At 39.1% G+C, this 23,886-nt stretch overlaps 1 long non-coding RNA gene across 2 annotated transcripts; it reads left to right on the top strand.

The window, feature by feature from the left end:
- The first annotated feature begins 465 nt into the window (after positions 1-465).
- LOC135576496 (uncharacterized) lies at positions 466-23,062 on the top strand. Of its 2 annotated transcripts, XR_010468290.1 has the most exons (5): positions 467-815; positions 6,122-6,332; positions 6,557-13,622; positions 19,242-19,321; positions 20,369-23,062. It is a non-coding gene; the product is annotated as an uncharacterized LOC135576496 (long non-coding RNA). The 2 variants fall into 2 exon arrangements; XR_010468289.1 differs by having other exon boundaries at positions 466-815; positions 6,122-13,622.
- Positions 23,063-23,886: the final 824 nt, after the last annotated feature.

Here is a 23,886-nt window from a genome sequence, read left to right on the forward strand (position 1 = left end):
TTTCTAGCCATCATATCAGCACAATTATTCAGAGAAGAAAAACAAAACAAGAAACCTTATTTGAAATCCATTAACAGCAAGATCTGAAAACATTCAACACCCTTTCAAACTGAGTTCCCAAATCTACGTTGGACTAATTAGTTCTACAGAAAAACAACAATGGACTTAGAGCACTTGTCTGTCTCTTTCTCACCCAGCATATATTCCCTATTATGCTCTTTGGATTCATTAGTTGTAGAAATTACAAACTAATGCTGTAGTGAAGCACAGCATTTGTAATGGTTTGGAAAGTATTTGATGAGTACACACATATTAAAGAAAATTGTTGATGTGTACATTGAGCCCCTCTACCTTTTAAAGAGCAGTAATAGCGTTACTTGTTTGAAATTAAAACTATTTGTTTTCTGGGGCTACAGGGAGATTTTTGAGTCCACAATGATGGATACATAAAGCTTGCTTTTAATTAGGTTATGAATATGGAAGCATATTTACAAGTAAAAAATCACAGTAAGTCTTCATTAAAATGCATTTTCTGGTTCTTTAATATGTCAAACATGCCTACTTGCAAGTTGATCATGAACTATACCAGGGGTAGCATGTGCCTGTTCCTGAGTCAGCAATCGTTTTAAGTGTACTCCAGTGGATTTACTTCTAAATAGATTGAAGTCACTCTATTGTGTCTGAATTACTTCTAAGGCTGTCCTCATCATGCTTTCCTGGAAGAGATGCCCATCCCAAGAGGATCACCACCCATATTAGCACCACACAGCCTCAGTGCTGCCTGCCATCAGCAAGCCACCATGTGGGAGGACCATGTGAGTACTCTCCACGGCGCAAGGCCCCTGTCATTTTTCAGGGATGCAATCTCACAGTGGGCACCAGTTCTAGCCACATGTCTGCCAGTCCTGAGAGCCCTGAGAAGACAACTAGAGACTTCTGCTGTCCATATCAACCCCTTTGTATCTTGATAATACTCTAAGTTGGCCTATTGGCCTCCCTATCAACAGTGGGCTGGTATTTTACAGGTGCGAGGTTCAAGAATCTGTTCACATGGCTTTTTTCCAGGAACTGGTGTGGGATATAGAGCAGCAGTACCTCTTTTTCTAGGCCCAGCTTTTTTCAGAAATCAGTATCACCCATTTGGAATTTCATATACAAGACCTGTATGGAAATAGATGAGCAGTTCAGTACTGTCAAGTACTTTCTGCTGTTGCTACTGAAATTTTACGAAGCACTCCCCAACTTGCCACCATCCATGACAACCTAGTTATCAACACTGGGGCCTGGAAAAGTGAGTCCAGCAGTGCTGAGATTATTAATGGAGTTGCTCACAGTTCCTGTGATCATTGCAGCTATAAAGGTGCCATTCCACTTCAGGCATGTGAACCTCAGCTGCAGTGAATATATGCATAACATCCACAGCTAGCATGGATCTACTTGGTTCTCTTGTGGCAAGTAGAGTGCCCATTCACAGCTCTCTTCTTCTGCTGGTGATATATTCTGACATCCATGATGTCATCAGCAATGGCATCAGCTTCTGCTGTCACAGGAGCTTGTGGGGATGGCCTGACAAGCGCAGAGCCTAAAAGCAGTTCAGCCATACCCATATGTCCTGCCAGCTGTTTGGGAAGAGCGCTGCCCATCAGAGCAGGCTGATGAAGAGCCGGTTCTGATGACCTTCACAATCTGTGTTAGAAAGAACTGTCCCTGAAGGAGCCTGTGTACCCTTGTTCCCACACCTCAAGCAGCATTGTTATGATCGTTCATGCAAAAGCTGTTTACCACTCTCCAGAGACAACGTGTTCAGTGGTGGCTTCTCAACCTTAGCTCCAGTTCCTTGTAACAGAAGCATTTTCACAAGGTGCCGCAGCAGCCAGATGTGATTCAAATATGCAGACCGAGCTGCTCGTGACTTTCCAAGTCTCTTTGTTCTTCCATACATCTGAACCTGTCTCTGGCCATCTTGTCCAGCCAGAGCCACACATTATTGCCAGCAAAATTCTGAGTTTAAGTTTGCTTCCTGGAAATATTTACAAGGGGCTTAAATGTCTTCTGAGCCTCAAGTAGCTCCCCTATGACAAGCTGACACAATAGAGAAATTACCCATTAAATAAAATATAATTACCTTCTCTTGCAGTTCCCAGAACAAGGATTTTCTGGGGAACCAGCCAAAGGACAGAAGAGGAGAGTGAGCAACGTGCTGTAATCTATCAAGTCCAGAGCACGGGGCAGTCCCTAGGCAGACTTCAGAGCACCATAAAAACATTCTGTATATCCTCTCTCCCTCCCTTTGGAGGTGAAACACTGAGCCTGGCTCCAGATGTTGTTTCAATTTCTTCAAAACAGTGCAACTGGTGATTGTGTATTCTGCAGCCTTCATTCCTTGTCAAGTATGCAAATTGAAGTTTAGAAGAGGCTTTTGTCAGAAACAGGCTCATCCTGAATTTCCCATTTGATTTCTGAATAGCTTCATGAAGAAAAATTCAGCAAAATGCCATAGGGTAATATTGGGGAGTAAGACTGTGACAAAATAATATGAGTGACTCACAGACTGCAATAGGAGTTGTACTTTTTTTTTTTTTTTTTTCTGGGCTGTTATATCCAGACTTTGAATACTGCAGAATAACAATGCAAAAGATCAATGAAATAAACTGGGTATTGCAGGCTTTGTGATTCACCACTAAACAGTTCTTTCAAAAGTTTTCCTGTTGTTAAAACCAGTATTGCCACACTGCTGTAGAAATGATATATGGTAGAATAAATCAGTCCCTGTGAAATGAGGTAAAAATTCTAGATTCCAGAAACAAAAGGATAGAACACTATGAGTAGCTAACATGCTCAAAGAAAAAAAAAAATCCTTTATGTATTCCTGACCTACATTCAAAATGCTACTTTTCAGCTGCTCTTAAATCTTTTTTCAGCTTTATTCTAGAAAGGGTATTGCAGTTCATAAGAAGCTTGACTGCTGGAGCACATCTGCTGCTTTAGTTTTAAAAGGTTGTGATTGCACAATTCTAGACACTTAACAGAAATTTCTGTCTTAAATAGTAAAAATAATCTAGAGAACAACCATATTTGTTTCAGTCTTGGAGGACCTGCTAAACAGATAAATTATTTGCAATTAAATATAGTAGCTGTCTTGGCACTTTAATTACAGTCCATTTTTCCTTTTCCTTTTCTGATCAATTATACATTGTTCTTTTTTTTTAATTCCTCTCCTCTCCTCTCCTCTCCTCTCCTCTCCTCTCCTCTCCTCTCCTCTCCTCTCCTCTCCTCTCCTCTCCTCTCCTCTCCTCTCCTCTCCTCTCCTCTCCTCTCCTCTCCTCTCCTCTCCTCCTCTCATTTGTGTCTCATTTGACACAATTTGTTTTCTTTGAATGCTGTATGTTCATTCCTTTCCATGTTTCCAGCTTTAATGTCTGTTAGTCCAGGATTCTGGAAATGAAAGGGCACATATTTACCTGTATATGCCAAAAATCCAACTGGAATAAATTACTTTCCATATTTTGGGCTAAATATAAATGAGTTATTTTCTCTGATGTTAAAATTTCTGACTCATTCACTCTTTTTCTAGACTTGCTGGGTATGTCTCTTCATAGTCACTTTGAATTTATCACCACTCCTGGATATTCCGTATTTAAGAGTAATCCTTCCATCTTTTGGTGGCCAGGAAAGTACTTAGTCAGAATCACTGAGAAAAGTAATTATTCAACTGCGAATAAAATTCAAGAATCCAAGGTTGTTAGCTCTTATAACAGTACTGTGAATCCTGTGGTAACAAGTAGGTCTTTAAAAGTCTCTGATCTTCAAGTCTTGTAAATGCGTGACAGCACAGATCCGTGGGAGTCTCAGCCTTCACTCAGTGTGAACACACCTCATGCAACACAAGTGAAAGAGCCAGGCACCCAAATGTACTTTCTATTGCATTTTTCAGTGTTGTTTGAAATATTCTTTTTTATTTTGTGAGACCTGACATACAGCGTTTAGGTACCAGATACGTGTTGATTCTAGTGGTGCTGATTGGTCCCTTCTACTCTTGAGACCTTCATTGTTTGGGAGCCAGTGGTTTTACCAATTCTTCTGCTCCTAATTAGGATCTGTATCTGATACAGGAACTGTGGGAAGAATCAAGACAAATTCTCACTCTTAAAGGTTTTCTGTTTCAGCTTAGAGACAGCATTTTACTATAGATTTCTTCATATAAGTGAAGTATTTTTAATGTTTGATGGTGATCTATGAAGTCACAAAACCATTCAGCAAGGACTTCTTCCAGCACCATAGCAATAACTAATGTAATTAGCACATTTGAGGACAGTGAAAACTGCAAAATAAGCAGGCATCAGTCACTAAAGCAATAGATTGATTTTTCAGTGTGCGTTCCAGTGCTTTTATCAATACCATGCATTAGTGCTTTCAGACTATGTCATTTTCTAGTCTGCTCTTTGCTGGGTAAATGTCAATAGAAAGTAGAATATCTGATCTTATTAGTGCTTTTCATCAACTATAAATAACATGCTACTATTATTGGATACTATTTGATGGTCAAAGGAATACAGGCAAGCATGTAGAAATGGAAAAGGTCAGTGATACAATGACACAGATTATATTAAGCAATTAATTTACCCCTTTCTGAGCTTTTTTTTCCTTCCTTTTGGAGGCACCTTCCTTTCACATATTGCTTTCTTTCCTTTCCAGAAGGAAGAGGGAGATGGATATGGCTTACCGTAGTTTGTTACCTCCACATGTTCTCAAATCTGTAAAATGTTTCTTTAAGTATTTTAACTCTGATCCACCAAGAGATAATAAATAGGTCTTGCTTTGAATACTTGAGTAATGTCCCCTAGTATCAGTATGTGGCTAGGTTTAACCAAACCTAAATAGGAACTGAGACATCAAAATAAAATTCTGCAATACATGATGTGGCTAATTCAAATATCCACCTATGTTAAATGTCAAGATGGTGGGTGTTTTCCTATGTTGAGACTAGAAATGTTATCAAGGGGAAAAGCTGGATTGAAGGTCTTCTGTAGAGTATAAATATTTCCATACTTCGTTTTGCTTAAATGCACCGTCAGTAAAAACACAGATGAGGGTCCTCCACTGGTATAAATATCCAGAGTTAGTTTGATGCCTGTGGAGTGCTGAAAAGTTATCCCAGGTGAGGAACATGTAGCTTGCTAGGCAGAACTCTGCTCCATCTGGATGTGAAGAAAGCTGGCCCAAAACTGGGATAAGTACACGCTGGGATTTTTCATTGAGTGAAACCTACAACTTAGGACAAACACAGGGCAAACTAAACAGTCTGTTAAAAGTCTTTAAATCAAACAGAAATAAAAAAAAATCCTGTCTTCACAATGCAGAACTTGTAAATTAGTCTTCACTATGGAGGATCTTTCCTACAAGATTATGATTTCCTTGTTATAACTTTCCAAAAGCATGAAGAGACATTTTTATATACCATGAAGTAGGTTTTAGAATAGGTAAGACTGTTGTATAAATTATTTATAAATCTATGAATTATAAAAGCATTTAATCCCTTTCCATAAAAAATAAAAATAAATAAAGCATAACCTACAGGCTTAATGAATGAAGACCTAGATGGTAAATCTTACTTAAGATAGGGCAGCAACACTCAATACGTTATTTACTGACTGACTGAGCCAAAGTATTATTCTCAAGAGAATATTCTGCCCTTTTAGTAGAGTTAAATAAGTAGTGGAAATAATATTTAGAACAACCTTTTGCACAGCAGAGCAAGAAGATGACTTTTTCTTGGTAACTGTTTAACTAAGCCCAGCTGTTTCTGTCACTTGGGAGCTGGGTTGCGGGAGAGTAGCAGTAGCTTCTCTTTGAAGTAAGGCCAACAGGCCTCCTGGGGGCCATCTGTGGTACTCAACAAACCCTGAGAGTGCTTTGGGACGGCTTAAACTTTACCCTGAAATAGGAGCTATTTGGGGGTTCCTGAATCAGTTTCCATATTGATAAATAATCCCCAAAAGTCAAGTAGGTGATACTGCTTACAATGACCGGGTTTGCTCCATTTGTACCTATCTGCCATTTTTGAGGGTATAGTTGGACTTAAAGTACTCCCATGCTTGGATCTCCTTTCTGTTATTTACAGGCAGCATAGCTCCACCAGTGAAATTCTTGCCCAGATGAGTTTCTCCATGGCTGGGTTGTGACTGTGAAGCTGTTATTGCTGTTTGTTCTGCTGGGACCAAAATTCCAAATCTTTTGGAGAAGACAGTGTTGCAGACTCTGTGGCTGAATGTCAGGCATGAAACCAAAGGATGAAAATGGAGTGGAGGAGAAAAGCTGAAGACAATGCCCAGGTGAGTATGACAGAGAGAATGTAATATACTTCGAGGACACGTAATTGATGAAGGACTGTAATATTTTAGTCACTGGCCAACAAGGTAATATTATTAGAGTTTATCTTTCTTGATTAAAAATATGAGGGAGTTTTGACTATAAGAAACAGGTTTGGCTCTTGAACCATAACTCTCCAGTGTTTGTCTGATGTGCATATTCCATGACTATGCTGTCCTCAAATCAGTCTGGTTGTAGCCCACACCCCAGCTGTGAGTAGAAGTGAGCTACCACCAGCAAGATGTCTCCGGGAAAGCAGGCAATTCTTTGAAGGAAGACTCTAAGTGTCCACCTGGAGAAGGCGTGCTGGTGACCCTGAGTGGAGCTGTTTCCTGAAGGCTGTACACGCTCAAGAGAAAGGAACAGTTTCAGACATGCTTCCCAGGTCTGTGCCTGAACAGTTATTATTTCCTAGCTCTAGGCAGCTCAATATGTGGGTCTGATTGGATTGCCATTTTGAGTCACCTCATTCTCCCTCTATAATGATTACAGGCATCTAATTCTGTATTTTCAGCTAGGAGTTGATTGTTAAATGTGAGGCAGAGAAACACTTGACTCAGAGACACCTCTGTCCCATACTGGATGTGGCCAATGGGAAGAACAGTCCTTGCCTTCAATCCCTGTGGGGCAGGCCAATAGTTCAGCCATGCAATTCATTTCACAACTGTGTAAAGATCACCCCTGCGGGGCTTATTATAGACTAAAAGCAGAGATTAACCTTAAAGTAGCTTGGCCAAATTTGACCATTGAAGCAGCAGTAGGTATTTTATTGTGCTTGGAATTTGTATCAGTTGTACATTTCTATGGTTAACTTACTTATAAAAGCTTTTCCAAATGAAAAAAAGAAGAAAAAAAGTCAGAGAATCATATGGTGACTATGATCTGTATGTTTCCTCTAAATTTTTCCAACCTGAGGGATGAAGACATTTACAAAATTGTAACTAATCTGTTTTACTGAGGAGTCTTCTGCATTTATGGCATTTCTGCTGGGGATTCTACTGAGAACTTTCCAAGGTTTGGCCCCAGTGTAGTATCAATGAGCTCTGTGTTTGTACCATTGCATTGTCTGTGGAGGTGAGATTGAACTTTTATTTATATTGCCTCTGATACTGGAATGATGTTTTCTGTTGTTAGTTTCTCCACACAAGGAGAAATGAACCTGCCAGCCTATTTGCATCCAGTAGCAATAAAACCCTATTTTAATGAGAAAATGAATATTTGGACTTTACACTTCAGCCAGCAATGTAGCATTTCTGGCAGCTGTGCTTTTTATTCACTCTGACTGAAACAGCTTCAATGACAGCAGCCAGGATCCTCCCCTTCTGTTCAGCTTTTCCATAGAAGGCAAAATGGAATAGATGTCTCTAAAGATAGGCCAGTACTATTTTGAGTTCTTTCCTTTTCATGAGATCATGCCAATAAACCAAAGAAAAAACCTCATTCCTACCTTTCTCCTTTATGAGCCAAAGCACTCTTTCAAGAATATAAATTATTTCTTCCTACCTGTTTCTTCAAATTCACATTATTCCTCTTTTATTTTTATTTACCCTTCTTATCCGAATTTTGTCACACAATTTAAAAGAAGTGTTAGCTCTATGTAAGATGAGATTTTTAGGAAAAAAGAAAAAAACACAAACAAAGGAATGCAACAAAGCCACAAAAGAGTGTTATTTAACTGTTATACAAGGTTTTAAATCTAATGACCCACCTCACAGGTAGTAAAACAACAGTGATTCATATCTTTCTTTGTAAGCAACATTGCCTAAAGGGCATTATGCAATTGTGGTTTTGATAGGGTTTTTCTTTTTTCCCTTAGGCATAATGACTCCAGAGAGACTGAACATAACAGTGATCAATTGGACTACTTTCTTTTCAATTCCAGTTTTACACAACAAAGAGATGTGCTGATTTCATTTGTCACTTATATATGCTTTAAGCAAGCCTGCATTGGAAAATATTTGCCTGTCCAGTAAGCACCTCTGCTACTGGTGCCTCAGCACAAGTGTGTTGTTTCCCCCGAGTTATGAGACAAGGTCATCTGTGGTGTTACTGCGCTGAAATAAGCAACAATATTGAGAGCTGTAGCCTTTTCTAGCTAAAGCTAGTGAGAATTTTGTTGCTGGGAGCTTGCTATAATGGGATACAAATCAGGAGTTAGCATGTTGTTTGTTGACTTTGAGCCAAATCTAAAACATGCTGTAATTCTGCACCGGTCCAAAACTGCAGGCTTGAAAAGCCCCTCTTACTTGTGCCTGCTTTCCTGTTTGCTGGAAGTGTTGTGATGCAGATGGATGCAGCTGAATCTCTCAGCACCCAAAAACAACCACAGTGTAGCTGGGTCTGCCTAATCAAGCCAGGGTTTGGGACCTGGCAAGTCCATGTCCAGTTCCTCCACCCTGCAGATGCTATTGGGATGAAATGAAGATGTCTGGGCAGTATTCCATGCCAAAAGTGGTTCCCCTTGCCTTTAAGACATAGCCAAAGAAGATGGTGGTAATGATAATTTTCTGTCTAGTGATGGTATTGCTAAATTATCTTTCCAGCAAATGGATGCCCCAGGCTTACACTTTTTTGTCTGAGCAGGACATTTAAGGCTCTTTTCCAGATATTTCAGTTGAGTGCCTTAATCAGTCATCTAGCAAACCAACAAAGAGGGCAGTTACAGCATTATGCTTGAAAGTGGAACAGCTGCCTCTGATACCTTCTCCCAGGACTGTAACATAAATAAGGCATTGTTTGAATAGCATGAATGCTATTCCTGTGCTCCTGTTTGAAAACAGGATGAGTAAACCTGTCTCAGTCACTCAAAAGAGAGCCAGTAGCTACCTGTTCTTGGGAAGCTCTTCCAGGCTGGATGTCCGAACGGATTGCAGCCTGCAAACCAGGAGCAAAGCACCCTCCACGGGAGTGGGGGGTGTGTTTGAGACTCTCCCCTTGTAACACAGGGCACAAGCCTCAGCAGTGATTGCTGATGGGTAGCTCAAGACATCTTCCTACTCTGGGACTCACAGGATCTCTTCTGAGTCCCATTTTCATAGGACCACTGAGCATACTGGGAGCTTATGAAATGATTCTCAGTTCTCCACTGATGCCAGAATGGTAAAAACTTGGTGTTGCAGCGACCAACAGTGTGGTAACATGGCAGAAGGGTGACTGAAGCTTCCTTGCCTCATAGTGCCACTTACCCACATGTAGCTGCGGACCGCCACTCCCCATGGCAGCAGCCACATTCTGTCCTGCAAATTCCTAAAAGCCAAAACATCCTAACTGATTCTGATCCTTTGTCCTCTCGCCCAAAATACAGGCCTTTTGTTTTGTTAAAATTCTGCATATTAGGAGCACAGGTCTCATTGCCACATATTGGCCACAATATCCTCTTTATAGCTACAAATATCTCTTTCATAAGTATCTTCTAATTACCATTATTCTGCTTGATGAATATGTGAAAGCGGTGACACACACATTATTAGCATGCAACTGGAAAAGTTGGAAACCAACGTGCTGCTGATTTTTCCCCTCACTCCTTAGGAAGGGTCTTGTAGTTCATAGCAGTCACAAGGTGTGTATTACATATCTAAATTCTTTTGCTAATTGCTAAAAAGAAAAAAAAAAAATCAACAAAGAACTGAAGCTTTATGTTTCAAGATTCATACAGTTCATTTAAGATACTGCTGACCCAGATTTGTATTTCTGTACTGAATTGCTTCAAGTGAGTAATGCACAGTCTATTTATAGGATCATTATTAAATCGGCACTTGCATGGTTTAAAACACTTTTGCACTAGATTCACAAGGGAGACTCAGGCAGTCTTGCCACACAGTGGGCAGAAAGCTTGGGTTAATGTTCGCAGGAGTGGTAGTCTCGAGTAGGAGTAGTTTTCCAAAAGGAGTAACTGATTTTGAGATGCAGATAGAGCTTGTTCTAAAACGGAAACTCATCTGACCTGTTTTAGACTTCTGCTTTTGGGTGAGATGAAATATACCCCTAGGTTACTCTTTCCCACATTTCATTTTCTATGGTTGGCTTATTGAAACCGTAAGTTTTCAACATTTGTAGGTAGTTTATATAAGCCCCATCCCAGGGTCCAAATAGGAGCTGGGAAGTGGCAGTGTTGCAGTGCAGTATCTTCAGTTTGTTGAAGATGGCAGTCACCAGATGTACTGGGGCAGTTTTCAGTGATTATTTCAGTATATGCAGTTTTCTACTATTTTTTAAATAATGTAATTGCTAGAGCAGTCAGCATGGCAAACATGAAGGCGATCCTTCTGTGGGGCCTCTGAAGGCTGCCTTCTTAGGAAATGACAGGAGCTAGGTGCTTAACTTCTCTGAAAAATTCAGTGAGTAAAATACATTCTTTAAAAAATCTAAATGAGAGTGTTATTTTCACATGTAAACAATGCACCTTGAAAGTTTGCTAACTTTGACTTCGAAGGCAGAAGCAAAAAAAATCAGAGACAGCTGGAATATATAGGTTTGTCAAACTAATCTTGTGGGGCAATAGTCATAAGAAATGGAGTTAGGATGGAGTGTACTAGTCCTGGCTTGGTTTTGCTTCCGTTCTTCTTTCCAACCTACTTTTGCTCGTAAACTGGAACACTGTTTGAGGCAGGGGCTGTGTTCCATGTCCATGGAGTGTGAGATTACGTGTCATGGGACTCCCATCTTGACTAAAGTCTTCCAGCTGAATCATCGCTTATGCAGGTAATGGTCATACATAAAATACCAGTATCTGAACAACATATTTGCTATTCTAGCTTTGCCTGTCAGTTCAAATCCGCTTTTACGTTTTGTTTTGCTATTCAATGTTACCTTTAGGTTTAAGTGCATTTTTCCAGCAGCTATGCAGTGATTTCAATGCATTAACACATTTTCAATATGAAACAGCGCAAGAAGCGGATTCAGAATACATCCCTTAGAAGAAAGTACTGCATAGGTAAATATCATTTGAGAACCTTTTTCAAGGGTTTGTCTATATCCTTGAGGGAATGAATTAAAATAAATGTCCCCTCACTCTAATGAGACCCTAACTGTATCAAGAAGAATAGGGTCAACCTTAAGTATCTTGTGCTCGAGTTGAAATTTGATTGCAATGACTTATACAGTAGAGTTAACAAAAATATTTTAATTTTTATTATTGTTGGTGTTATTATTCATGAAAGTGTTAGAGCTGTCACTTCAAAGGCAAAATGCTACTAAACACACTGAGAGCAGACAGAAATGTTGTTAACATAATGAACATACACACTCAGAGACAGCCACTTTTTACCAACATTAAATCCTTAGATGCTTTTATAACTATGAACAAAATTATTATTGATAATAGTATTAATAATTATTGTTACAATAGCTACACTTTTTGATCGTAACATCCATTTCACCAACACAGAAGAATTTGCAGAATTATGTACATTCAAGGACCTGTTTTTTGAGAGCTGAGACATTTTGAATTGAAACATCTAAGGAAGCAAATGTCAGGATGGAGAGAAAAAAAAAAAGCACAACTAATCTGCTACAATTCAGCTTCTTCATAATTGGAAAATACGTATTCAGAGATGTCAGACATTTGTACCAGCACTGTTTTCTCTGAATGGTGAGGCTTTATTTAACATGCCCACGTATAACTGACTTGGGTGAGGACCTTCTTCCCTGACCTGTGGTCTTCCAAGGCCTGAGATGGGATATCTTTAACCCGATTTAAAGGGAGCTTCATATCTGATGCAATGTAAGTTCAGCAGAAGTCCAAGAGACAAAAATAGGTAAAATGAGATGGAAATCTTCACAAAAAAAATGTAATACCTCATGTACAAACACATCCAAATGCATTCTGAAACTTCAGTTACTGGAATTCTGTTGTCAAATGTCTTTGTATTGCTGGGAATCGTATACTCTTCTGTTCAACAGCAGTCTCAGAAGAGGGTGGAGAAACAAGCAACACGTATTATTCAAATACAGAGAAAGGGACTGAGTCAGTCCTCCAAAGCAATGTCCATGGATGTGGTTAGAACACACCTCAGAAGTCATGTCTCCAGTCTGGAGCATCTGAAATTCCTTCTCACACTGGATGGTGTTTCAGGAAACAACAGCAAAAGGCCAGAGCTGGGTGAGACTGTGGCCATCCCAGTGAGGTCTGCAGACTGAATCCAGAGCTGTCTGACCGAGACCAGATATGCAGCTGACATGAGTGTCCAGTTCAGCCTTCACTGCTGGAGCAATGCCAATGCTGGTGCTTTCATTTGGGGGATTTTTTTCTCTTGAAAAAATTACAGTCACAATAAAGATAAAAAGGAGTGTTTGTTTGCCTTTGTGTGTGTGTGAATGCATGCAACTACTGAGACTGTTAGAAAGATTAGATGCAGAATAAGTAAATGTTGCCCTTTCTAAAATTTCACACATAATTTAAAGCTATAAATTTCCATGAAAAACATTTTATTCACTTTGTGAACCATAAACAATTTATACGATAATGGGTCCTCTGAAATGAAAACACTGTTTCTGTAGGTAGACTGTCACGGTGACTGTGTGATCTATATATATACAAAGTGGTTAACAAAATAAGCACACTTGTTTATCAAAACATTATGCAGAGTTATCTGCTGTAAAAGGCATTCCTGTTTTTTTTTTTTCTTATTTTGTATAATAACTTAATACCAAAATATTATTAGATACATCAAAAACACCCGCAGGTACATTTTCTGCAAGTCAAGAGTATTTTAAATGCATTGTGATGTATTTGTGAAAAGGGATGATTTTACAAACTGATGCTAAAAACATTATTTTTAAATACTGTGTCACAAAGGAAAAAATGAATACACACATCATGACTGTGGCTGAATAATTACATTTGTGGCACAAACTTAAAGAAGTCAGAAAAGTCACAGATAGGACACACTTTTCACTTCTCACTTTTCCTGACTTCTTGGTTTCTATCTCATCCTTGATACTATCTAAATGCTGTTTCAGCCTGTGAATTGAATTTTCTTTTAATTTGAGCAGATCATATATTCATTTGTTGACACTCTATCTTCATCAACCAATGCATTATGCCAGGCAGCTTCATCTCCTTCTGAAAGATAACCTTGGATTATGTCATGGCTCAATTCTTCATTGCCCCTACAGGGATAATGAATTCGCGCATGTAAGAGGATCATTTACCAATGGGGGTGGGATGCTGTTCTGAGCATATCATTTCCATCTGCCGCAGGATGATTCCATTTGCAAAAATCGATCTCCTGGAGGAGGATTTCTTAGCTATGGTAAGCACGTTGTAAGCACAGGGTAGCAGAGCGTGTTGTCTGACAGGAGAGGAAGAAAGGATCACGTTGCTGCTGCTGCCCCCAGAAAATCAGTGGTTTTGGGGAAAGGTTTGCATCTCTTCACACCAAGGCTGGAGAAAGAAGCAAGAGTGGGGTAAACAAGCCCTTCCTTCTTGTGGCAAGGGATTGCAGCTTAGCAGGGCTTGGAGGAGGAAGGTACCCACATATTGGGGTGGTACCATGCAAATACAAGCATAGTTAAATCACTTCTGACAATGTTCGGCCCCAACTGCGACAAACTCTGTTAGATGCTGAAGCAGGCACTGCTGTGAGATGACCTCTTTTAAACAGCTTTAGGATTCAGCTTAATGGCTCCCAGAAAAGAACTGAACTTGTATTTAATTAGTGTGAATAAAATTATACATTTCATCAGCTGTAAACAATAGTAATCACACATATCACAATGAAAAATTATGCACTTCAAGCAACTTGTGTGGAGTGGAGTTTGGCAAGAGGGAGTGCAGATGGATGCCTAAGTTCTCTGTGGGGGTTCCCAGGGTAGACCAGGAACAGACACATCCCAGTTTGATCACTGCAAGCTTTAGATTGCCACGGGCATCAATAAAAAAGGTAAAGTAGATCTTGCATATTACATCAGTTGTCATATGCCAGCAAGACTAAATTATGCACAAGGCAAAAGGAATCACAGTGGTAGCTGAGCAACCTAGAGACTGTGAGTATTTGCATCTCCTGACAAAATTTGCCAGAATGGCATCCCCTCCTGTTCCAATGTTGTCCCCCACTTAGTCATGAGAGGCAAGACAGTGGTGAGTTTGCAAGAACAGGACAAGACTGACTTCCAGAGTGGCTATGGATGCATCTAGCTCAAAAGTCATGGGGTAAGAACATTTCCAAGGAACTCACCAAGACCTGTCATTTCTATCTGTTCTCAGTGCTGTGGAAAGAACTCCTTCAACATATTTGAAATCATAAACTTTATTTGCTATAAAACTGGTTCTCCACAGACCTGTAGTCAAATCCTTTGGTGCAACTGGGATCATACTGGTCGTTCCTTTTACTCTTCCGCTCACACTAATTGTAAAAGGAGATTCAGGTGCAATCCTGGTCCTGTGACATACACATATTCATGCAATGTGAGGATAACACAGTGTTTCTGTTTGATGCAAATTACTGATTACAAGCAGACATTTTGTTCAGTGTGTTTTCATCTTCATTTTCAGAGAAACATGTATTAGTTTTTCCCAAGGTCCACCTTTGCATATCGCTGTTCAGTGTGCATTGTGCCATAGTGTGATCGTATCATCTGTCATAAAGGATAAACTAATATGACAACTTGTGTCCTAATGCAGCTTGACAAGATGAAATTTGGAAAAAATAAACATGATTCTTGCCAATACCCACTGCTCATAATGACTTCAGGTGTACCTCCCTTAATTAATCACTAGCTAATTATAGTTTCCTGATTAGCTGCCAGAAACTGAGCACAGTATGGGCATTGTGTATCTATGTGACTATGTATCTATATTTTGGACTGGCACACAGACTTACAGGGATATTACCTGTGTATAATGCAGTTCTTAATGGGTTATTTAAATTATTTTTTCTTGTTCTTGCAGGTAGTAAAAAATATTAATTAACTGGAAATGCTTTTTCTTTTACAAACACATGAATCAATCTGAATTCTTTGAAACTGCATTATTCTAAGGAGTGTTCATAAATCTTGGAGATATAATTTATTTTTCTAAAGAAATATATTTTATGAAAGACAGTTTAAATTTGCACCTGAGACCGTTAAAGTTTCTATGAAGAGAGAATGGATAACAAATTGAATGGATGGACTCTTATTAAGCATAAAATTACTCAACGAGAACCATTCTGAATCAATTAATCATAATGTAACGCGACATTAATTTTCTGGCATTCTCAAAATCAAAAGTAAGTATTTGCATTATTTTTCATCATAACAAATGTAATTACTTTTGTTTACAGCTAATAAAATACATAATTCTAGTCACAGTAATTGAATACTGGCTGCACTTTTTTTCTGGGAGGCATTAAATTGAATCCTAAGGTTGTCTAAAGAAGGTTTTTCTCACAGCAGTGACCTTTCACGCTCCTCCCTACATGCTTTGCATGAGCATATACGAAAAGGATCAGAAAATCCAATTTATATGACATAGCATGATACTGTGAAACATCTGCAGTTTTAAATAAGGTTTGGTTCCAGGTGCAGTGAAGGGAAATAGCATAATCTCTTCTGTTTATCATACTTCATGTGTGACTGTTATAATTGGACTTGTTATTTGAATATATTATTTTGTTAATCAATGTGTTTTGGATTTGTTCCCAAGTTGTCTTATGTAACATTATCAAAACAATCTAAATTCTTGACACCTCACCTGGGTCTGCCAGCTAACAAGACAACAGATTATTCAAGGACAGGCAGGTGAATTTCCCAGGGAACATTAGTCACGGTATTACAGGGGACTGTCTTGACTCCAACAAAAGCGTTTTACTTATATTGATTCACCCACCAAGGAATGGTAATTATTAGGGTAGGTAGAAAGATGGTTCCTGTCTATTGTTCCATGGAAATAAATATTTCCAAAGCCCATTTTGAATATAATTTTCTTCATATTGATTCAGATTCCAATTAAATTAGAATTTTGAATCATAAAATAGAGGAAAGAGTTAAAGATGCAAAACACTGAAACTAGCAATTCATTTTGAATTATATTAAAAAAAAGTTCTGGTTTTGGTCAGCTTAACTTATGTCATTTGCTGTAATAAACAACATATAGTGAACAACGCAACCTACCCCCTCATGCCTGGCACACATATTGCCAAGGCAGCCTAAGAAAACACCAAAGGCAGCTCTGAGTTCTCTGACCAAAACATGACTCTAGTGCACTAAGCATTCAAAGCCCTCTAAGGTTGGAGATTGAGGCAGTTTTAATGCAAACCATGCCTGGCTTCCCAAGTAAGGGGATCTCTCTGTGCCAGTGAAGGGATCTGTTTCATTAAAGAAGTCAGTCTATCCCTTTTTGAAAGTACAGTACTGTTTTAGATAAACACACCAGTTACAGTATTCAGTGTTTGAATACTTCAGGGAATGTGACAGAAACATTATTTGCTTATTTAAAGCAATCAGGAAATGAAATTTTTCTCTTCTAGTATGGCTTGTACAATAATTCCATTTACATATTTAAATCAAGTTAATTTTCTTCCTCTTCTGTTATGGTGTAAGTTGTTTGGTTTCATTTGTTCCCATATTCTAATATTCCATTTCCCTTGTACTGTTAGTTTGTATGCATAAGGTTAAATACTTGTTGCCTTTCAATAGCTTCTCAGTTTATCATAACTGGGGATCTCTTACATCACAGCCAATTTCACTGATTATATGCAATTTACAGAATAGGCAGCTCATCCAGGCTGGATTAGGCTTGGTTGTGGTAATATATCTACATGAGCACTTATTTCTCTTTGCCTCTGCTGGCTGCTTTAAGAGAAAACATATCAACTCCTCCCTAGCCAAATCATAGACTTGGACCTAACTAGACACGAAGATATGCTTTGTGCCCCTTATGATACAACTCTTTGGAGAAATATTTTAGTACACCTGGATATGGCCAAAGCAGCAAGACAATAAAAACTAATGTCTTTTAAGCTTGAGAAAGCGTGAAAGAAATGCTGATGTGTACAATAGGTTAAAATTAACCCAGGTACTTACAATGCTATTCCATCAGCACAAAGTTCTTGATTTAGAAGGCCCTGAGGTAGGTGGTTAATTACTTGCTGAATCAGGGTCAGAATGCTTATGAAGAAACCTTTAGTAATTTGGCAGAGCAGAAGTTCAGGGGAAATATGTCACTAGCTTTGAAATGTGTATGAAACTTTTGACAAAATGAACAGAATAATTCCTGTATCAGTGGGAGGTCCACGTATTCATGCCTGTGGCCCACGGGTTATCAGTGGGCTTTTAAAAACTTTCACACGCTGCTCCTCCACCTTTAATTCTTCCAAAGCGGGACTGTTTGTGGGAGGATAATATAGGGAGTTTACCTGCGGAGCAGGCAGGTGTGCATTTAAAAGGCGCATAGCAATTAGCTGCTGCTCATCACCAACTTGCTGCAGGTCTCAAGCTGTCTCCAGCCTGACAGGTTTTGGGGGAAGGGGGAGCTATGACATTGTTGTAGATCCCAAGACCTGTTGTGTCAGGGCTGCCCTGGATAGTCTCAGTCTTCTGAGCGGTTGTCCCAGACTGAGTATCCTTCATGATCCTTCAAAGTGCCAGCAGAGCCTCATCTAAGGCATCCAGCTTCCACTCTGAAGGGAGCAGCTTGGCCTCTTCTAGGGCACCAGCTGGCCCTTTGCCCAGAAGAAGGGTCACTGAGATACTTTTGTTCCATGGGAGCTCTCAAGGAGTGGTAGGGGAGAGGGAAAGGCTCTCAACCCAGGCACCTGGGCTTTCCCTCTTGACCAAGAGCTCTCTTACTGCATGGAGACAGCCACCAGGCTGATGGACCATAGCGGGTTATCCACAGGCTTGCTTTCAAGGAACAGTAAAATTGAAGGAATGTGGGTTTTCTGAATTAGCAGTTTTATATACCAGAGTGAAGCACTTCTCTGCAGGTAAGTAACTTGGTAAGTGAGAGAAAGGCACCAGAAAGATGTCAGGAAGAAAGGCCTGGTACACACATGTCACCTACTAGCTCCCATCACCAGTGAAGAGGTCACAGTACCGCTCCACACTATCTTGGTCAGGAAGGAGGAACAAAGGAAAGCAGGGGAGGTGATCAAGAGCACCTTTGACCTTGCTTCAATCAATACAAGTTTGGTTGCAAAATCAAGGGAGAATTTCTTCCCTAAGGAAGCTGCGTTGGTCATATCCACTGCTCAGCTGATAACTCAGGATCCAGCAGGGTCTTATACTGATTAGCAGAAGATTTAATTTCACCCTGATTAAGAGAGAACAGATGAAGAAGGATGCTGAATAATCCTACAGGCACGTATCAACTCTTAGGCAAACATTCCTTTTAATCTGTTGTGGTGAACAACCCATGCACTCCGTTTTTACTCCCTTGACATTTTTTTTTCTGAAGGGCTCTTTTCCATAAATCTCCCAGGCTCTTGTTTTTTACAGTGACATTGGCCCAAATCCAGACAACAAACAACCTTACTGCTGCTGTTCATTAGAACCTATATTTATTTATTTATACCATCCAACCAGCTCTGTTTTCTTTTGTAAATTTCATACAAAAATATCCTGTAAATACGCTCTTAGTAATGACCAACTTCGATTTTCGGGAATGCAAGACGTAAATGTTAGTCATAAAAAATATTACTGTTTTGCTAGATTTAAATAACTGTGCATATTTTAATACATTGAGTCATATACAACTGTAATTAAAAGACATATTATCTTCCTCTTGCTGGGAATATCACTCAGAAATGAGAAGGATAACATTTTCCTCTTGTGAATAACTGTTCAAAAGATTAATTCATGTCAAATGTTGGCTTTTCTGGGGTTGCCTGCAAGAAGCTGAACTCTAACACAGCATGGCATCCATGTGTGTTTACATGTTTCTTATTCCCTAGAACAGCCACTGCCACGAGAAAATTGCTGAAATACTTCTGAGCTAATATACATGTGACAGCTGCTTCCAAGGGTTACAAAGGTATGTACTAGTTTAATGAACACTTTGTTAGATGTAGAGCTATTGTCTGAAAAGTGAAAGAACCAACAACATACAAAAATATGTGGACAGCTGCAACTGATGGAAGCTATCAGCCAAACAGCAAGTTGTTCTCATACAACATTAACATTTACTTAAATGTGGAGGCTTTAAAGATTTCTATCAAAGATTTTACATTTTGCTGAAAGCGGGCTCATAGATACATAGATATATATTACATTGATACGTAGATAGATATCGTATGTGAGCATAATCAGAACAGTTATCCAAAGACATATTTTCTAATTACTGAGAAGTATACATAATGTAAAGAGAAAAAAATAGATTGCACAATAGGCTTTTGAAGGAATTTCATTGAAGTCCCTTTGACTTTTTATGCTTATCATCATGCTGGGTTGTAAAGAGAAGTAGTTAGGTCCAAATTTAGCACCCTTGTGTCTATTAGATACAGATATGCTTCCTGCATGTTTTAATAAAACAGTGAGGAAGACTTCCAACCTATTTGATGATGGCTACTGAAAAGCTCCAGAATATTTGGGAAAACGTTCCTAATTTCTTCCATTTACAACTATTTATTTAATTTTCCTTTTCTGTTATCAAAAGAAACATAAAACTGAGGAACACGTCCAAGTAATAAACACACACCCAATTTTTAACACCAGAAAGAGTAATATTCACTAGCTCCATGCAGGAAATCTCACTCAGACAGATGTTTGAGTTGATTGGTAGAGTGGAGTTTTTTGTTCCTTTTTCTTCCTCTGCAACTTTTCCCTTTAACAATAGACATTTTTCCTCATTGCCTTCTTACTCAATTCCCTTCTAGATTTGTCATAGAGGAGTAGCTTGGCCATATTCAAGGTGCCAGATCATCTGGAGTTTTGCCCAGAAAGGGAATAAAACTCAGCTCTTGACTTCAAGCAGGCAGAAAAACACACCTCAATCTAAGTTTCCATCAGACCCTTTTGGGTATAAACCATTGTGACTCCATAGCAGATGCTGTCATAACACTTCTCTCCTGTTGTTTTCCAGGTGGGGAAAGAATGTGAATAAGATTCTTCAGGGAGGTTTCTTCTCAGGTAGACAAAGGGAAGAAGTACATTAGCAGTATAAAACATTACTGCATCACCCACATTGTGCATGCCATGGTCAGGACCAAACCAAATACCTCTGGGGTCTTGAGAGAGCTCAATAGATTGAGGGCCTTCTCTAGCACAATTTCCCATGTATCTGCAAGTTCAGTAAAGCTCTTTATGAGGGTCCACCTCCCTGTTTGTTTCTCCTAAGCAAGCAAAGCATTTGCAAAGACAAATTGCTGCCGGTTGGAGCACTGACGCCAGCAAGGGGTGGAGCAGCTGCTATGGTTGTGCAAGGCTTTAGGCCATGCCAGTGACAGCAGGGACCAAGGTCACCCCCCGTTCAGCAGAGGCAAGCCCTGGGGCCAGGCCAGGACCACCAGCCAGGAGCTGCAGCCCACAGCAGGCTCTCCTTTCTGTGCTATGGGTTGGTTCAGTCATCATCTCCTCCTCCCTTCCCCCTTTTTAATTAAATACAGAGGGTGACATTTTGGCCTAAAGTCAATAGTTTTTTTACCATCGATTTCAATGTGGCAAGAATTTCGTCCAAACCCTTCATGCCTCAATAAGGACAATAACACAAAGAACACTATTTTGGAACAGAGAAAGGCACCATATTTGCCAGCTGCTTTGTTTATTGTGTTTGGGGGCTTCATGATGTAGTCGCCCACCCACTTCTTTATTAAATGTTAGTTCGGCATTTGGAAGTTGTATAAGCTGCAATATAATAATAATTAAAAGTTTGTATGCAATTGCCAAAGCTGGTTTTCATTCCTTAGGGAGTATTAATTCTGGTTTAATTTGTTTTTCATCTTCATTGTGCAACAAAACACAGTTTGTTTTTAAAAGGAGGATCAAACTGATACTGAAATATGCATACATGTGTTGGCAGGCATTTCTTTAGGAGAGCTGCAGCCTATGAACTTGGACTTCAAACAACAAATGTGCAGAGCTCGCATGAACTTGAAGTTGCCCTTTTGTTTGTGACATCCATAAACATTTATGATGCTTTGTTTTTAATCCCAGTAAGCCTATGTTGTTACTCTGGGTCTCTTAATAGTGTCTATTTATATTGTGAAATCATGACAACTGTGTTGTCTTCCCGTAAAGCCAAAGGTCAAGGGGCTGCTACAGCAAATACTAACACATGTGAATAACTTTACTCATACTAATAATCAGAGTGATTTTAACAGGGAGGTGTTTTTAGGGTCAGGCTTCCAATATTTTGACATACTTCCTGAAATGTTTTGTAGATAGGAGTCATTGACTTTCATATGGTGATAAAATGCTCTGAATACACACTGACACACACACACACATGCACACACACACACACACACAACCACCAAAAGACAGGAATATGTTTGAAATACATTTAAAATTACAGTTTTACTTGTTAGCTTTCTTTTCCTGGATACAAATAGTGTTGGAAGAGCACTTACTCCAAAGAGATTAAATAGAATTAGTGTCAACGATTTCTGTAAGTCAGTCTATATAATATTCCTGCCCTCTGTGTGGAACCACATGTTTGGAGGTCTCAGTGTAGTTTTTCGCCTTCATCTTGTGGGAAAGAATGATGGAATTAATTACTATTGCAACAGTGATTTATTGCATTTTATAATTTATATTGTGTACAGATCATTGCTATGATGAAATAGGCAAATGTATATGAAAGAACACTCTCTTTAATCATAAGAACAATAAAAATTCATGCTTCCTACAATAAACATTATTCTACTTTTAAGGCTATACCTAACTGTGATACATGTGCTGTGAAAGTAAATAGGAGATAGACACACAAAATTCTAAACATACAAGGTGTACATAAACTTGAAATGTTCAGAATAAGTATCTTGCCTTTTAAAGAAAATTTCTTAGTTGTCTGTTGAGACACTGTGGTGTTCCTTGGAAAGGTTTTTATGAATATATTAATCCAGTTTTTCCTGTTGTTTGCACAGATTCCAGCTGTGTTAAAATGCAATTCTTGCAAAAACTTGTCTCAGAAGATCATGTCAGGAACAACTTGGCTTTCTGCTTTTTATTGGAATATTTTCAAGGGTTTGCCATGTTGCATCCTGAACCTTATTCTCAAAATACGTATTCTAAGCCTATGATTTAACTCCTACTGTTAAATTAGATAGAAGCTTTACATATGTTTATTCTTCCTATAAAGGTGGAAATGGAAGAGCTGGTCTACACTTGAAAATCTATGAACATCAGTTTTGAAATTTCTAAACATAGTAGCTATTTTCTTCATATTACCTTGCTAAAGTATCCTGTTTGAAACATTTCTTTAAGTAATAATGCCGCAAAACTTGCAAAGGCTCTGCAGTCTAGGTGTCATAACCTTCCTGGTAATGAAAGGAATGTATTTTCCATTAACACTGAGTCATGTGCATGGTCTGTCCAGTGATATGCAATGTCATTTAAGACATTCCATCATTCACTTGCTTGAGCACTCTTCTCTAATCTGATGAGGTACGCAAGGAAGAAACAATGATAGCCAAGGCATTAAAATGTAATCAAGATATGCAAATTCATATTCAAATGTGATTTGCTTGGAAAGAAAAATTAATCTAGGCATGGTCAAATAAACAGTGTGTAATATGGATAATTAATCACCAAATTAGCAACTGTAGTCCCATGAGAAGATTACGTAAATTAAAATTGCCCCCATCAACCGTCACAATTAGACTACTTTATACCAAGCTCTAAACAAAACACAGCCTCTGGTAGCATCAAAAAACAGGTGAATCAAACTTAGTGGGTCCCCCTCCAAATTTCACAGACAGGTTTGGTAAGTACTTTCTTTTTCCTGATTTACACAAACTGTTTTATTTTCCCACAGACATACCAGGCCCATTGAACAACCTGCAACTTTGAAATGCCATTAATGTTGCTTCACACAAGATTAAACTTCCATTCATACAGTCTAAATCAGCAGTTAAAAGAGTTAGAGAATAGAGAGTAAATCATCGGCCCTGGGTCCCAGTTCACGTAACAGGAATGGATTCTGCAGGGATTTGTTAGGTGCCTTCTGCCCATGTAGAAGTTATGTCTGGAAACTTCAGTTACTGCTTTGCACTTATGTTTCAAAAACAGATCAGCTAAGTCCCTATGGTTTTTTTTAACATGGTATTTTCCCATCTATCTAATATTTCCTGAAAATATTTGTTCTACCATTTCTGAAAATAATAAAGACATTTACTTCCCACTGCTTAATTCAAGCCAATGAGTCCAAGGGTGACTCATGACCTAGGCTGGGATATGGTACTACCTGAACCATAACACAACATGGTCTGCCCTGAGGCTGTGCATTGCACTATCACCATGGCCCAGCCTGGAATACATAAAACATTGTCCAGCAAGGAAACCCGACTCACAGGTGAACAGAGCTATTCAGCATCTGAAGCACAGCTTCCTTAAGACACCTCAGTAGCTCAGACCTATCCAGTTTAACACCAATAGAACCCA

This window comes from Columba livia, chromosome 1, assembly GCF_036013475.1.
Source record: "Columba livia isolate bColLiv1 breed racing homer chromosome 1, bColLiv1.pat.W.v2, whole genome shotgun sequence".
Taxonomy (NCBI): Eukaryota; Metazoa; Chordata; class Aves; order Columbiformes; family Columbidae; genus Columba; species Columba livia.